Here is a 9928-nt window from a genome sequence, read left to right as displayed (position 1 = left end):
ACACTTTGGGGTGTCCTGCTCCCACATGGACTCATCCCCAGGTCACAGTCCCTTCGACTCGAGTCACACTGGAGTTCCAGCCTGTCCAGTACAGCAGCACAGAAAGAGCAGCCAATGGCCTGGCCACTGCTAGCCCAGGCGCATGGCCACTGCTGTTATCAAAGGGTTCCCGGGCACAGTGGAGTAAGTTGATCAGCAGTACAGCAAGCAGCGAAAGCAAAAAGCAGCCGCTAACGAGCACTAGACTCTAATATAGAGTAAGGCAAGCATGCCCCATGGCAAGCACAGGAGCCTGCTGATTAATAGCTAAAGAGCAGTAACAGCTATAAATTCAATTTAGCACATTCCAATCAAACCTGTCATTATCTCAAGCCCTTTGAAGCCCATTTTGGGTGCCAAGAAGGTCTGTTGTAGTTTAACCCCAGCTGGCAACTCAGCACCACCCGGCTGCTCACTCACTCCCCCTCAGTGGGATGGGGGAGAGAATTGGAAGGGTAAAAGTGAGAAGACCCATGGGTTGAGATAAAGACAGTTTAACAGGTAAAGCAAAAGCCATGCACACAAGCAAAGCAAAACAAGGAATTCATTCACCACTTCCCATGGGCAGGCAGGTGCTCAGCCATCCCCAGGAAAGCAGGGCTCCATCACGCGTAACGGTGACTTGGGAAGACAAACGCCATCGCTCCCAACGTCCCCCCCTTCCCCCTTCTTCCCCCAGCTTCCCGTGCCGAGCGTGACGCCATACGGTGTGGAACGTCCCTTGGGTCAGCTGTCCCGGCTGTGTCCCCTCCCAGCTCCTTGTGCCCCCCAGCCTGCTCGCTGGTGGGGTGGGTGAGCAGCAGCAAAGGCCTTGGCTCTGGGTGAGCCCTGCTCAGCAGTGAGGAAAACATCCCTGTGTCATCAACACTGCTTCCAGCACAAATCCAAACCATAGCCCCGTAGGAGCTACTATGAAGAAAATTAACTATCCCAGCCAAAACCAGCACACCCCGCTTGCAAAATATTTGAAGTACTTCCCATGTTTCTCTCACAGAAGCACTTCAGCCTGGGTGCCATGTTGCTGGAGTGCTGCTGAAGAGCTGGCTGACTGCTAGTGCCGCAGCATCTCTTACCCCGGGAGCTGAAGTACTTCACAAAATTGGCTGAAGTACATTTGCAGAGGCAGTAGAGCAATATATAAGCATCATTACACTATACTTTAGGCCAGAATTGGTTATTCAATGAGAACAAGAAGTTTTAGACTTAGGAGTTCTCCAAAGGCATTGTAAAAATATCTTTGAGGTAAACTTGTACAATTTGAGGGACTTAACATTTAATCTTGTGTACCCTTCTAGACTAGCAATTTCCAACCCTCAAACATTTTATAAGGCCCACTTACTATTAATACTCTATTATACACTAGTGCAAAGGATGGATTTGGAGCTTTATCTCTAAATATTAGTTCAGTGCGTTGCAAAGTACAGTACATTGCAAAATGACTATAGCCCAGTGAGGTCCAGACACTGCTAAACCACGTACTGAACTTTAAACAAAACAAAACCAAACCCCTAACCAATTCATGGCTTTTCTTTCCTGTGTAAGTAACCCATTAAAACTGGCATTTGTGAAATATCTTTAGCACAAAAGAGCAGCAAATGCCACTGGCCTGTTTAGCTGTACTATGCCATCAGACGAGATGGTGTTTTGCACAAAGCCAATATTATACGGTGTGTTTCTGAGTACAGTTAACACTGCTGGGTACCCAGGAACCATGCGTCCCCTTTTCCACTGAGTTTGGCAGGGACATTATTACTGTTTCCATGTTTTGGGCGCCTGAGATAGCAGGTGCTATACAGCACTATTGGAAAAGCCAGTGATTCTGATTACTGCAAAGGATGTAGCCATGAAAAGTACATCAGTGGGGCCACTGTAACAACTTGTAAGAATGAAAAATTAAAACCTTCACATCCTGAAAAATGAATCTCATGATAAGCCTGATTTTAGGTTATTGACCTTACTGGACCTTATCCTTAGAGACAGCAAGTTCCTGTACCTCCCATAAATACCCTTGACAACAACTACTATCCACAAATTTGCAGAATCCTAAATGCAAAAGTAATGTACATTTTTTACATTTAATAACTGCAAATTAGTCATAACTATTATGTTACTTGGAATCAACACAAATCCAAAGCAATTATTTAAGGTTGAATATGTATTCCAGCAATTTAGGACTGATATTTTAGTTAGATACCACATTATTCATCATCTACAGAATCTGTGGGCTCTCAAAACCGAAGAACAGGATGCAGAATACACAATATATTCATATAATTATGCTGCTGGTGACTGTAGCCAGAGATTATACTTCTTACACATTTCTGAATCTTTTCAAGTTACTATGTATACTGTGCCATTATGACAGTTGAAGGGCACTGAGGAAAAAAGTTGTTATAATAATATATCCTCCTTTAGGTCATTTTAATGAGTTTTTCTGCACTTGAAGAGTCATCAGCATCCAAGAGTTGTCCTGCCTTGTACTTCTGCATTATTAATACCAGCACCATCCATGCAGCTACAGTTAAAGGTCTGTCATTATTTCCATTATAAACTGATATTTTCAAGGATTTATAACTCAAATGCAGAATAATCCTTCAGTTCATTTTTATTGAATTTAAAGGAACCACTTGGATCAGCAATCTACAAACTCAGCCGCTTTCTAATTACATTTTGACACGATAGAGGTTAACAGCTCCATAAGGGCTGTTATGGTCTATTGTGTGTACAATCTCCAGTTACCAATACTGCCTAGTGCACCATCTATCTCTAACCACATTCAAGCTTCTACCCACTCCTCTAAAGGGTCTATTTCTTTCTAACAGATCAACAGCATGAAAAATCTATCATGAAAAGGAGAGAGGACCTTTTTTTATTTTTTAAGTCATAATTATATTTTGGGGGGTAAACACACTCAATATGAATTATTGTTTGTTAGGAGTATTTCATAAGGAATATAAGGAATTTAATGTAGGCACATTCTCTTCTGCTAAAGTAATATTACATAAAGAAACAAAATTCAGCCACAAAACTGCAGATAAATTGCTGATAAGAATCTACCGGTGCATGAAAGTGAATATACAGACAACTAAAATCCTAAATCAGCAGAGTAAATTCTACCCTTGGCTGCACTAAGGAAACACAGCAAACTTTGTTCTGATCTGCGTTTTCCTCCGAGTATAAACAGAGCAGCTGACTTTTTTGATGAGTAAAATATTGGATTATCTGTTCAGATTGTCAGTCTTAAATCTGAATAATGTCTTTTATAATATTTAAGATTCTTAATGCTTGTTAGATGGAGCTAACTTTTTGAAAAGCTCCATTACTATGTAACATAAAGCATATTTGACCTTGAAGGTAGTTCAAAGTCTTCAGTTTCATTCTCTTCCTGTGTTTTAGAAAATCACTTTGGGTGGCTGCAGAGGCTGTATAACCAGCCTTTACTATGTATGCTTTTCACCTCCATCTTCCTATCATAGGTCCTAAACTACAATCCTCTGATGCCTACAGAAGGATTGCCATCGATTTAAATGGGTTTGGAATTAGGCCCAGAATAGATAACTATGTGAAGCAATAACGGCGTGATTTATTTACACATTTTTGACCTGTCCACAAAACTCAGAGTAAATCAGGACTGTTGCAGTACACTTGAAAGAGGAAAAAAAGCAGGGGGGGAAGGGGGAGAGACGAAAGCAAAAAAGCTAAACAAATAAGCCCCAATTTAACCTCCAATGCTCCTAATTGTTTCATTTATGATATTCCATCTTGTAGTTGAAAACTCCATTCTTCTCTAGAACATGACTCCTGTTAGTCTACGAGAAAACCCAGTCTTTGTTGTGACTTATTTTGACAGCTTTAATATCATTTTCCACCTGGCATCTGGAAAGTTTTCCATTTTCACTTTCCTCCAATGTCTCACTTTTGTTTCCAAGTATATGTCGTATTCACACTGCACCTGTCATAGCGGTATCTATGTGCCTTAACACCGCACTGAAAACATATACGCCTTTACTTTTGCTCATACACCAGGGACAATTCCTACCTTCATCACCTGTTTTGCAGTGAGATATTGCCCCTCTTAATAATGACAGCAGTAGATAACCTCCTTCACACCGTCACCTGTTTCAGAGAAAGTGAGTATACTTTTATAATCTTCTAATTCATGTAACTCCTTTAAATATTTTTCAGCTTATGAATTTGTAGTTACTAAATGGTTGAAACCTTTTCACTGTACTTTCTGGTGCTGTTGTCAATTTGTTCTTTTAGCGTCCCACTTTCACACAGATGAAGCACGTCTTCAGAGACGACCAAAAACCTTAATTAAAAAAAATGAAAGCATGTCAGCTAATGAGTGAGATTAAAAATAAAATTATTATATTCTTTTGGATGCTGTTCTAAGCAACTGAAAGTTGCACATTCAGAATTAACTTAGTGCTTCAGTGCTGGCCTGGAAGATTCTCAGGAGAAATTATACAGTCTGAATTTCAGAACAGATACTGATCACTTGGAAAGAAGAGTATTATTAAAATCTTTTAGCTTATTTTTTTTCTTATTTGTTTTCCCCCCAGATATCTGGTTCTGAGATGGGAGCTGGAGTTTATTCTAGCAGACATCATTTAGGATTCAGATCTGACTTGGATTTCCGGTCTACCTAAAAGAACACAATTCTCTGGTCCCTGTCTCTATGGTCATATAAAAGCTAGTCAGACCTCAGTCCCAGGAACTTCTGAATATACAGTCCTGCTTGTTTCCTTACTTATTCCCCAAAGCAAAGTGAAGGTGGGAGCATAGCAAAGCAAAGACAGATAGAAGTCATCCTGGAGGGTTTTGATTGACCAGTGTCTAGCCCAGCTATAAATTACCACTTCTCTTTCTCAGTGCAAAGAGGAGGGTGAGGAGAGCCGCAGAGCTCTCTCGGAGGCACAGCACTTGCTTGGACTTCCTGTTCATGCACAATCAGCTAGATGTAGGCTTTGCCTAAGGCATGGGGAAAGCCTTGCTTGGCTCTCTCTCCAGTGCTAATCTTGACTTTGACAAGACAAATCATCTCTTTAAATATGAGTGGTTCTTGTAGAACCAAAGCCACTTCTATTAAGTTAAAGGACTTAATAATTTTAAGTATTGCCTATGCTTTTAAAATCCTGCTCCATACTGTTAATGTTTAGAATTATATAGCACGACAAAAAAAACCAGGGCATAATAGCATACAGATGTTGAATATATAAAAGGGGAAGTATTTAACATAAGCTTATTGGAGCTGAAAGTACCAGGGATGATTGATTGCTCAGACACAAGGCAGGGAAGTGGTCTAAAAAATATTAACCATAATTGCAATTTACCTATTAACAGTTTCATCTAACATCATGATATATTTAGAAACAATTCTGCGATCCAGTAATGGTCCGTTTGCTGCTTGCGGCAAACAGCAGATCTATGTGCCTGGGTCTGTTTGGAAGAAGGATGTTTACTTGAGAAGCATATTACTTCTTCCATTTCAAAAGACACTAGCATGGTTATACAGTTAACTACACCTCAGTGACTTCCACTGTTTTTACAGAGTACTCTTTAATCCGAGAGATAGCAAAGAAAGTTTTAAAGACAACTCCCCTTAGTTAGTGTAAAGGTTTCTGCTGCTGTTTGTGCAAGGGTCAAAGAGTTAAAAGTTTAAAAGGCAGAAAGTTTTCCTCTTGTTTTGCTAAACTGGAGGAAACGTGCTAGACTTGTGCAGAATTTGATTGCCAAACACAAAGTGAAGATACACAGTGAGAAGAGATAGTAAAGGTTTAACCCAACTGATGTAAGAAACAAACTCCAAGGATGCCCATGTTTCCTTGCTTTTACATTTTATTGCATTGTTAATCTTTAATCAGGAAAACAGTTCTGAGAGCAGCTCTTTGTGCCCAGCTAAACAGTCACCATTGCTTGGAAGTTAATAGGATCACCAGAGTATGAGACCATTAAATCATTGTCCTAATAAACCAATGAGTGAGATGTACAACCCAAAGGAGTTCAAATTCTGCTTCCACGTGGATATGCAGCAAGTGCACATTAAACCTTGCAAAATCAGCAGTAAGGAGTTAGTTGGTTGGTTCAGAAGAGCAGTAGCTTCCTGTGTGATTTTTTTTCCAGCTCAGATCACAAATCGGCATGGGCACTAAAGTTCCTGAGGAGCTTGAGTCAAGCTTCTCAATTCAAAAATCCAAGGAAATCTAGAATGGGCTACAACAATTAAGGGCATATTTAAAGACACATATATTAGTGTGACTTCACTGACAGCAGGTGATTTACTCCTCAATATTTATCAGCAGAGATACCTTAAATCTTAGAGTCTTCCTCTCTGCTACAGTGATACATCACCTAAAGACCAAAACCAGATAACACCATGCTTCTCCATCATGAACAGGTAACAGAAATATGGTATAGCAGGCATAACTGTACATCTTTTATGCTTCTATAAGAATAAGCAAAGTCAGCCTTATAGTCCTCCTCTTCACAATCTTTTTAAACAGCAAGATGAGGAAGTGCCTAAAAAGCAAATGAGAATAGCTAAACGACTTGTGTTTTGTGAATAATGGTTATTACTCTGTTCAGAGCTGCCTCTACAAACTTACAGTCTCTTGTTCTGTCTCAAACCGCAAGATCTCCTTGACAGAGCGCATTTATGCTTTCACCCAAAATAATGAGGTACTGCCTTAGTGCTAATGCAACGCAGATACCTGAACTATACAAGGTTAACAAGTGGGTTACTTGTTTTATTTTATTTGCAGAATGCAAGTTGGTTGGTATTCATTTGTATATATTAGTTTAAGTTCATGTATAAGAGGTTTCACTTTAAGTAAACAGTATTCATATGCGAATGAATCATCCTGAATCAGTAAATTTGGAGACAGGTACAGACGGTCAGTCAACAGAAGCATGTACAGCAGACTCAGAATTCTGTCTTCCTAAAAGCATAAGAAAAAAGTATCATCTCCAGGGTCCAGTTGAACCCTTGACCTCTTTACCAAGCGTTGCTTGCAGCAATAATCATACTTGTGGCGCTTGTCTGGTAGGAACCATTTACACTGACAAAACAAAAATGCTTTTACATTGAAAAAAATCCTATTGTCGTCCACCCATGTTGCCTTCTTCCTATTAGAAATGTGCTAAGCGTAAGTGTACGGTATGTAGGATTTCACCTGGCCCCTTAACACTTACCTCAGGGTTTTCCAGTAAACACAAGATCTATTACAGAGGTAATTGGGTTTTTCTGTAATGCTGATGTTCCTACAGCAGTCAGGTTCAAAAACCAAAAGGTATGTAGTGCTTGACATAGGCACATTTGCCTTCTGACCTTTAGATGTAGCCTGGCTTTTATTTCTGCACAGTCAGCTTCTCTATCCTGTTGTTGTTGCTTCCAGTGTTACAAAAATGCATGGCATATTCATCAAAACTATTTTCCTGGGACAAATATGGAACAAATCTCACTTGAAACAGAAAACACAGTTCAGCCCCAGTTGGTGCTTTTGTGTTGCTAGGAAAGGAGAAAACAGGTTATAGTAAATGGTTTTCATTTCAAATAAGAACATACTATTTGCATTACAATAATCTAGAGAGGACCCAGCAGGGACTATCTGTGGCACAGATATAAAGATGAGAAGAGTTATCTTGTTTAATTAGGTTTTAAACTCCTCTGGCCAGGAACTATCTACCAAACTAGGGAGAATGCACAAGAATAGAGAGAAATTGGCATTATGACCTCCCAACCCCCTTCCTATAAAGGGAATAAAGGCTTGGAGATGTGAAGTTACATGTCCAAAATCAAATGGGGAATCCATAGCAGAGGACAAAACACAAGCTAAACCTTCTGAATCTGCACCCACACTTACTGGTTAGAGCCATCCTTCTTTAAAGAAGTTGGCTTATGAAGGACATAGAACTGTGTCCAGTGGGTCAGACTGCATGTAATGAGGGATAAAAGTGACAAGAGAGACAAAAGGTAAATGGAAGTATTTAAATAAATGGGAAAAAACCACATTGCCAGTCAGGTAGAGAGAGCTGTGTAATCCTGAAATGACAACAGAGTGCAAGTGAAGGATCGCAGAGAAATAACGAACAGCATGCAAAAGGAAGGAGCAAGACAAGACAGGGTTATCTCGCCCTAGAAAAAAAATAAACCAGTTTAAATTTTAAAAGGTGCTGCCATGTCATTTCTTAAGGCCTGAGGAGGTGAAGTCTCCGTAAAAGGGCACAGTTAGCAGGTCCTTAGTTATCAGCAGGAAGCCAGAATACTGCTCTTGAAAAAGAGGTTGAAACATCTCCTGCTGCTTGAACCTGTGTGCAGGGATTTGTCATTTACCCCCTCCGCAGGTAGAAAGCAGGGAGCCCTTGACAGCTGCAAACACACACCTCTGTGGTAAACAGATTTCGCTCCAGCAAGGGTTACCATTTTTATTTGCAAAGCTGAATCTCGGTGCCATCTGGGCTTTGTATGACTGAGCAGAGCAGATGCTGCAGAGGTGAAGGGAAACACACAACCTTATGCTGACTGTTTTCCACTCTGTTTAGTACAGTTTGTCCCCTTCTCTCCTGGCTGTGGTTCTGCTGTGCATCCAGCCAAAAAAAATGCAGTAACCATGCAAAAATCATGTCATGTTCTTATCAACCTTGTGCTGGCTAAAGTAAAGTCAACTGAAGTCTTGGTGGGCCCAAACTCTCCATGTGCCTATTAGACCTTCTACAGTAGATGAGGAGAGCTCCCGAGCTCACACTTGACAGGGTTACACATACCCGGCCACTGGTCAGAAAGTGGCGATAGAGCCCATTACTCACATTCACACTGATCCCTCATATGGCTTTTATGGAAGAGAGAACAGTGTTCCTACAGGGAAGAGTCCCCAGATCAGAGTAACAGCTCAAGAAACCGCTCCAAAAGAGCAACTGCTTATCAGGGTTAAGATTACATGAATCAATCCATCTCCAGAGCTAATGAGCTGGTGAGAGAAAATGATGAACAGCGAATAACGTGCTGCTCAGAGCCACTAATTGAGCAAACACCATTAATGGGGAGCCGCTTGCTGCTCTGCATGTGGGGTGCCATCTCCCACCTGAGATTCAGGTGCAAAATCGGAGTCCAAACTGAGTGTCTTGTGTTGCTGAGAAGGGTCAGCAGTGTGACAGGAGGGAATGCATTAAACCTCCAGCATCCTTCACAGACAATGTGTGGGTGAGCCACAGTACCACCCTAGCCAAGATTCCAGCTTTTATTCCTTACAAGAGAAAACGGAAAAGAGAACCAAAAAAAGTAAACCATTTCTCTGCCAAAGCAGAAGAATAACAAGCAAGAAACCAGTCTGCTTGTGGAATAATGTCAGCCTTGGCACGGACTGTGGCACAGACAGGACTTTCCCTAAAATACAGCCAGGGATTTGATCACTTAAGCTGATACTAAACTAAGCATCAAAGGTTGGTGACTTTCATCAGGGACCATAAACACGCACTGATGCATGTTCCCCTCTGCTGCGATTTACTTCCATTTGTTTTGAGAAGCTTTAGCATGTCTGTTGTCAGGATGAAGATGATGGACAGGCTAATGAAAGTGCAGTCTAATCACAATAAATCTGACTACTTTTTTCCCCCTTTCTCATTCCTCTGCCATCAGAACAAGCCACTTGAAGGCAGGCAAAAAAGTTACCTCACTGTAGTGATCCACAAATGTTACGTCTTACAATCTGCCCAAGACAAATACTGTATCTGTACACTGGAGAGAGGGAGGTGAGAAGGGGAGCACTGTGCTCCCAGTTTGCTGCTACCTGTTCTGCCTGGTCCCAGGGGCTCAGTCTCATGGTTCACGCGGCGCACGAGGAGGGGAGGGTGCAGCACATGTGGCCGGAGCCCCCAGACCTCCTGCAGC

This window comes from Pelecanus crispus, chromosome 14, assembly GCF_030463565.1.
Source record: "Pelecanus crispus isolate bPelCri1 chromosome 14, bPelCri1.pri, whole genome shotgun sequence".
Lineage (NCBI taxonomy): Eukaryota > Metazoa > Chordata > Aves > Pelecaniformes > Pelecanidae > Pelecanus > Pelecanus crispus.
The sequence above is the reverse complement of the archived record's forward strand: the minus strand, read 5'-3'. Positions refer to the sequence as shown.